Source organism: Triticum dicoccoides, chromosome 3A, assembly GCF_002162155.2.
Source record: "Triticum dicoccoides isolate Atlit2015 ecotype Zavitan chromosome 3A, WEW_v2.0, whole genome shotgun sequence".
In the NCBI taxonomy this organism is placed as follows: domain Eukaryota; kingdom Viridiplantae; phylum Streptophyta; class Magnoliopsida; order Poales; family Poaceae; genus Triticum; species Triticum dicoccoides.
Window position 1 is genome coordinate 647,282,494 of NC_041384.1, and position 7,409 is coordinate 647,289,902.

The 7,409-nt window shown below is 44.6% G+C and overlaps 1 pseudogene; it reads right to left on the minus strand.

Annotated features, from left to right (window-relative positions):
• Positions 1-1,674: 1,674 nt before the first annotated feature.
• On the minus strand, positions 1,675-2,761 carry LOC119272746 (annotated as a pseudogene).
• Between the last annotated feature and the right edge of the window lie 4,648 nt (positions 2,762-7,409).

The following is a 7,409-nucleotide window of genomic DNA, read 5'->3' on the forward strand; positions in this document are numbered from 1 at the left end:
CGTAAAAACAAAATATGAACTACGTAATAAAGTTTTTTTTTTTGAAAGATGGGTACAGAGAAACTCAGGATGTAGGGTGTGTTTGATTTTTTTTTAGAAGAGGGTGTGCTTTTTTTTGAGACAAGAGGGTGTGTTTGTTATGTGACACCAAATGAAATGGAATGGGTCCGATCTATGTTTGGGCCTCATTCTTGTGTTTGATACACTACTAGAAACGAAACCTACTGGTTCCACAAAGGGAATATCCGGCCCAGATCCGTAAACAGTCGTTACTCCAAATCCGACGGCCGATGGCTGCGGGTACTCCATATGCCGCTGATTGGAGGCGCGGCGAGGTGATGGCACAGTGCGCAAGAAAGCGGGCGAAAATGTGCCTCCCACCAAGTCACGCAAGTGATAGAGGATACTGCAAATTGGGAATACTCCGCCCCACCAAAAATTATTTTCGGGACAGGCCGTTTTACATGACTTGCGCGTGACGATTTTCTGTCTCATTTCAGTAAAACCACAGTTATTTTATCGGACAGGCTGATTTGCGGGATTTGCTAGAGATGCTATGCTTGGCACTCAAATTTTGGTACTTTCATCGATTTTAATTTACAAAAACCTCTCACATGTTGAGTCTAATTTTGATCAACAGAATATTAATCATGCAGCAAAAATCGCTAGGAACTTCTTTGTTATGGCATATGAATGAACAACTAAATCTTGCGTGAAAAAATTACGATCAAGGTTAAAAGGTCTTGTGTACCGGAACGGAGGGAGGGCGTTGCGCAAGATCAACTGCCGATTCAGTCTGATTGCTTCTATGAGGATATTTGTATACAGGCTACTACTTTTAGTAGAGTTGAGTATTCATTCTATAATAGGGATGCCAATTTTGTTGCTCATAGCCTAGCTAAAGGGAGGCTAATCACAATCACAATGTTTGAGTTGATGAACATCCTAGTTTTATCATTTCTTTGCTTGTGGATGATGTAACAACTATTTGAAAGCAATAAAGTGAGCCATGATGGCATTCCTCAAAAAAAAACTGCCGCTTGTCGGGAAGATGAATAGACTGAAAATTTCTCGGGAAAAAAAAACTACCGCTTGTTAGAGGCTTTATCCATGGAGTAAGGGCATGTACAATGATTCTATCTTAGGAATGCCACATATGATAAATGATGAGGCGGAGGAGAGAGAAATCATAAGAAAAGTGTTGTCTTCTAAGAGAAGATAAGAGATGATCTCTTAGCACAATATATCTCACCACGTTTTTAGGAATAACTAGTTTATAAAGATAAGGTTAAAAAATGACCCATTATATATATGTTTTTTGAATTTCTAAATTACATGTAAAATTTAAGATAAAATTATTTTATCAACCATTGTACATGTCCTAAATAGCGTGCGCATACACCAATAAAGAACTGGAAATTCAACGCGCGCGCACACATGTATAGGAAGCCCAACCATTTTATTCTGTCATCCATCACGCGGAAGGGCAAACCGCGGCAGTGCTATAAACACGACGCCTGCTGCTACTAGTAGAGATGAACAGAGGATTAAACACAAGTAGACAGATGACATATATAAAGTCTTTGTCCAACGTCTCCTCTGTTTCATCAAACACCAGCGGACGCTTTGGTGTCACCTCCGTCGTCCAGGCGTCCACGGTGTCGCCGCTGGTCCTCACGCTCGGGCCGTCTCCGGGTCGATGCCGTTCGGACGGCCGAGCGCCCTGAGTGCCAGGTGCGCTGCCTTCTGGCCGGAGATAATCGTGGCGCCGAACGTTGGGCACTGCAACCACCACAAGACAAGACACACCAAAACGGCGGTGAGAGAAATGAGAATGATTCCAAGAACTCCTGTGAAAAAACGCAGTATATTTCTCACCATCCTCTGGGGCCCGTCGATCTCGGCGACCTCAACACTGGCGGGTTAAGCGGACAATCGCATCCTCGGACATGTTGGTGTCAAGCGCCTCCATTCCGGGCACCGTCTTGATCATTCCCATGTCCTCGAGCCGTTTGACTCCCTTCCCGTTGGCACTGAACAGCCCCTCGTGGCCACATGAGCTTACGACGATCTTGGCTTCCATGACGTTGGCGTCCATGTGGGATTGTGCCTGTGAGTGTGTGTCCTGGACCTGGTTCGTCGACCCGAGCGCCCAGTTGGTGACCACGCCGGCGACGCGGTGCTCTTTGACGAGCAGGTCTTCCACGACAACGCCGTTGAAGAGCTTCACGTTGGGCCGTGCGAGGAGGCGGCTCAGCACGGTGGAGGTGAAGAGCGCGGCATGCTTGATGACCACGTAGTCCTCCTGCTCGTCGTACTCGATGTTGAGCTCGTCGAGGAAGAGGTGCGCCGGCTTGCGCACAACCATGGCGGAGAAGAGCTGGCTGCCGAGCCAGCCGCTGCCGCCGGGGCAGACAGACCGCTCGATGATGGCGATGCTGACGGACGGGTCCTTGGAGAGCTCGTAGGCTCAGGACAGCCCCGCGCTGCCAGTTCCGATGATGATGACATCGGTGTTGACGTCGGCGATCATGTCGGTCATGTGCCGACGGATCATCTCGCGGGAGGCGACGGATTCTTTCATGGGGCTGAACTTGAAGGAACTGAGATCATAGGGAGCGGTGGAGGAGGAGATGGAGTTGCAGACGGCCCCGGTGCGCCGGGTGGCGGCACGGGAGGGGGTGCGAGAGGCTGCCGGAGTGCAAACGCCGGGGAATGGGGTCTTGAGGAAGCTCGAGGTGGTGATTGTCATGGCTGCCATGTTGTGCTGGGTAACCTGGGTTGTGCTAGGAGATTGTGAATGTGATGAGACTAGACAACGCGCAGTGGCACGATTTAAAGAAGACGAGGAGGGCACATATATGTATGGATTGTGTCATTGTGTGTGCGTGCCGTCAGATATTGAGGGATTTTCGCTGCCGTTTCTCTGCCTTTGTTGCGTAAGCATATATTTCTTCCTACCTTTGCCAAAATAACGCACACTGGATTGACACTATAATCTCTTTTTTCTATCTTTTTTCTATTTTGTTCTAGGATTTTGACAAAATAACACAACTTTCCTCTACCTTTGCTTCACAAGCACACATTTCTTTTCCTTCACCAAAATAACACACTGATGATTGCCACTTAGCCAAATAGCCGTTTTCTATACTTTTTTGAGGATTTTGACAAAATAACATAGCTCTCCTCCACGTTTGCTTCATAAGAAAAGCATTTTTCCTTTGCCAAAATAACACAACACTGCCACGAGGTGTGCTGCCTTCTATTCCTTTGCCAAACATTGTTTTCCTTTGCCAATACATTTTCAGTTTTACTAAAGCACATCTAGATGTGCCATAAGTATTGCACATCTAAGTTCTATGTCAGTGATCTTACATCGAGATTCGCGTGGATATTTTCTTTTTCTTTTTTTCTTTTCCTCTTTATGCTTGATTCACTCACTTAGATGTGCAATAACTAGGGCACATCTAGATGTGCTCTAAACACACCCATACATTTTTTTGCTTTGCCAAAATAACACACCACTTTACACTGCCTTTTTTTAGAATACTAGACGATACCCCACGCGTTGCTGCGGGAATTGATTGCATTATATTTCGATAAAAATCTCATTGTCTGATATTATAATATGAGGAAATCAGAATATACATATGATTTATTTTATTTGATTATTATATTGTTGAGTTATTTCACATAATATAACTAGGATTTCTCATTAACACTTTGAGGGAAATATAAATAGTGGATTTGATGAGGTGCATGTGTGGTGAGGTGGGATATGTGCATGTTGAGAGAAATATAAGTAGTGGAATTATGAAGTAAATTGCAAAAAAAAAAAACACCACTTTGAAGACTAGGTTTACGAAAAACACTAGGATACATTTTCTCTGCAGAAAACACCACATCTTGTGTAATGGTTTGCAAAAACCACTGATCGGCGGATTGGATCATGTTAAGTGAGTTTATGACAGATGGGCAATAAATACAGATCGGCGAGTTTGGCCCGGAGTAAAATGAGGAAAAGGAAAGAAACAGTAAATACAGAGAAAGAAACGAAGAAACGGCTGAAAAAAGGAAAAAAATACAGTGTAAAAACAGGCTCTTTTCCTCCTAGTAGGTCACGCCCTGCTTATTTATCACGGACTTGATGTTAACACACTGGCAACAATGCTAGGAAGCAACCAGGAAATCGCATGAGATATCCGCGAGAAGGCCGGCCCGTTACTGTACATGCTTCACGCGAGAGATCCTTCTCCCTCACGTGAAGCGAGGTATAGTCGCCGCGGGAGCTCCTAATCAGTGTTGTAAGCGATGGTTGCCGCTACCGGCACTCACGCACGCGACGACCTTTGATCGGCACATGTAGAAGATCACTCGATCGCATCTCGCAGGTTTCTTATTGCTTGATCAATTTGGGTCGATCTATCGATTTGGACTGGTCGTAGTTGACCGGTCAACCATTGACTTTGAAAAAAGAAACAAAAAAGAATAAAGAATAAAATATCACAAAAAAAGAAAAATAATTGTGATTCAAAAATGTTCATAGATTTCATAAAAGAGTTCAAATACTTCAGAAAAGTCCATGACTATGAGAAAATTTGCAAATTTTGGAAAAAATGTTCATCTAATTTGAAAAATCTGACAAAAGTTGAAAAACAAAATATTTATTTTCTAAAAAAGTTAATCCATTTGAAAAAAGTCATCAAATTTGAAAATAATTACATTGATATTGAAAAGAGGTTCATCTAATATGAAAGAAAAACACCGATCTTGGAAAAAAGTTCATCAAATTTAAAAAATGTTTGCCAAGTTTGGAAAAAGTTCATTTAATTTTTAGATAGTTCATCTAGTTTGTAAAAAGTTCCTTAATTTTGAAAAAAATCAAAATAGTTCGCACATTAAAAAAACCAATTGTAAAGGAAAAAGGAAATTGAAAAAAAATAAAGAAAAGAAACAAAAAAGGAATGACAAAACCATATAAAACTGGTCCAGTAAAAAACTGTAACGAAAAAGAAAAAAGAAAACGGCTGGAAGCTTTGCAAAACCGGGGCTTCCACGAACTAGGGAAAGTATAAATGAAAAAAAGGAAGTTTCTATGCATAAGTGATTCGATATCCTAGTGGTTAGGGTTTTTTTAGGGAACGTTGCTAATTTATTTAGTGCTCTAAACCTCCATCAGAGGCTAAGTCCGAGCTTACAAAATTCGGCGCCACATGGCGCCATACATAACATAATGATCTACAGCAACCTTCCCTAGCAAGTCTATGCGCGACTTTGTTTGCGGACCGCCGGACCCATCTGACTTTGCATTCTTGAAATTGAGTTAGCAGTTCCTTTATATCTTGGACAATCTGCCCGCTTGACGATAGGTCTTTCTGCAATCCCCTACCGCAGACAGTGAGTCCATCTCGACCACCACCTTCTGAGCTTCATGTTCTTGAGCCAGTCGAACCCCTTGCCGACACGCCAAAAGTTCTGCAAGTTTTGGATCTGCAGCTACTAGGAAAAAATGGCACGTTCCTGCCACAAACTCGCCATGATGGTCCCTGAGGACCGCTCCACCTCCTCCCGATCCATCCTGCTTCGCAATCGCCCCATCTGTGTTCACCTTCACCCGGCCATCGTCAGGTTTCTCCCACTTTCCAAGCTACGTACGCTGAGTTTGTGTTCTCCTTGGGGGCTCTTTGATTGATTGCCACTCCGCATCCAGGCGTAGGACTCTCTCTGCAATGAGCATTGGGTCTTCAATCTTGGCATTGTCCCTTGCATTGTTTCTCGCAAGCCACAACTCATACCACGCTCTCATCACCTGTCTCTTCTCTTCTGCCGATGCTGACCCGAGCCAATCTAGGATCGATGATCGCATGTTCTGTACTCCCTCCACGCACTTCGGCAACATTGGCAGCGGCGTCTCAACCGCTTTTGACAGTGATTTCCAGAACAACAGCGAGTGTGGGCATCGCCACATACGATGGATGATTGTTTCTTCTCGGCCACATGCGATACAGAAAACACCAGGTTTTACATGTCGTCGCCGCAGCTCAGAACCAACAGCCAGACCATTTTTCAGCATTCGCCATCCATGTATTTTCACCTTATTTGGGACATCCGCAGCCCACAGCTCGAGCCAGCTCTTGTGATCTACAACTGAAGTAGACGAGGAGGTCAGTGCCTTCCCCGCTGTTTCTATCGCGATGCCCAGATGGTACACTGATCTCACTGTGAAAATTCCGTTTTTGGTGAAGTTCCATGCCCTGAAATCTTCCTTACCTGGCCCGCCCACTACACTCTGCCTGATGTCTTGGGCGTCCGATGGGGTGAACACCGTTTGCAGCCTTTCCTCGTCCCATGTCCGTCCATCCTCTGATAGTAGGTCGGCCACTTTGGTCGTGTTTGGTACGTAAATGGCACCGAGGGGAGTCATGCTTCCCTAGCGAGGGATCCAATTATCATGTAGGGTATTTATTTTCGTTCCCTCCCCCACCCTTCAAACTAGTCCTTGAGCAAGGAGATCCAGGCCATGCATCAAGCTTCTCCATGTGTAGGAGCTCCCATGTGGGCAAGGATCAACCATAATATCCATATCATAATAATATCTAGCTTTCAGCACCTTTGCAGCCAGAGATGTAGGACATAACAGCAATCTCCAAACTTGCTTAGCCAGGAGAGCTTGGTTAAACATCTCAAAGTCTCGAAAACCCATTCCTCCTGCTTGCTTTCTAGTGCACATCTTGTCCCAAGCGACCCAATGGACTTTTCATTCACCGTTGGCGGCTCCCCACCAGAATTTAGAAGAGATAGATTTTAGTTTCCCGCACATTTTCTTGGAGAGCTTGAAGCAACTCATCGAATAGGTCGGTGTTGCTTGTAACACAGACTTGACAAGCACCTCTCTTGCTACCTTTGATAAACCTTGTCCTTTCCACCCCAAAACCTTTCCTCTAGCTGATTCACTCACATGCTTGAAACACCCATCCTTCGACCTGCCTACCACCGTAGGGAGCCCAAGGTACTTCTCGTTTAGCGCCTCGGAGTGAATTCCCACTTCCTGTTTCAGAATTTCCTTATCATCATTGTTGCATCCCTTCCCAAAGAAGATTGAGGATTTGTCTAAGTTCACTTTTTGCCCTGAAGCCTCCTCGTATGCATGCATTATTGACCTGAGCTTTGCCATATTCTCCTTTGACTCCTCAAGGAACACTATACTATCGTCCGCAAAAAGCAAGTGTGTAACTGTGGGGCTAGTGCGCCCAAAGGACACCCCCTGCAATTCTTTCTCCCTTTGAGCTTTTTTAAGAAGTGTCGAGAAACCCTCCACACAAAATAAGAATAGATAGGGAGATATAGGGTCCCCTTGGTGTAAACCTCGGCTTGGTAAGAAACCCTCCGATAAGTTACCATTAAGCTTC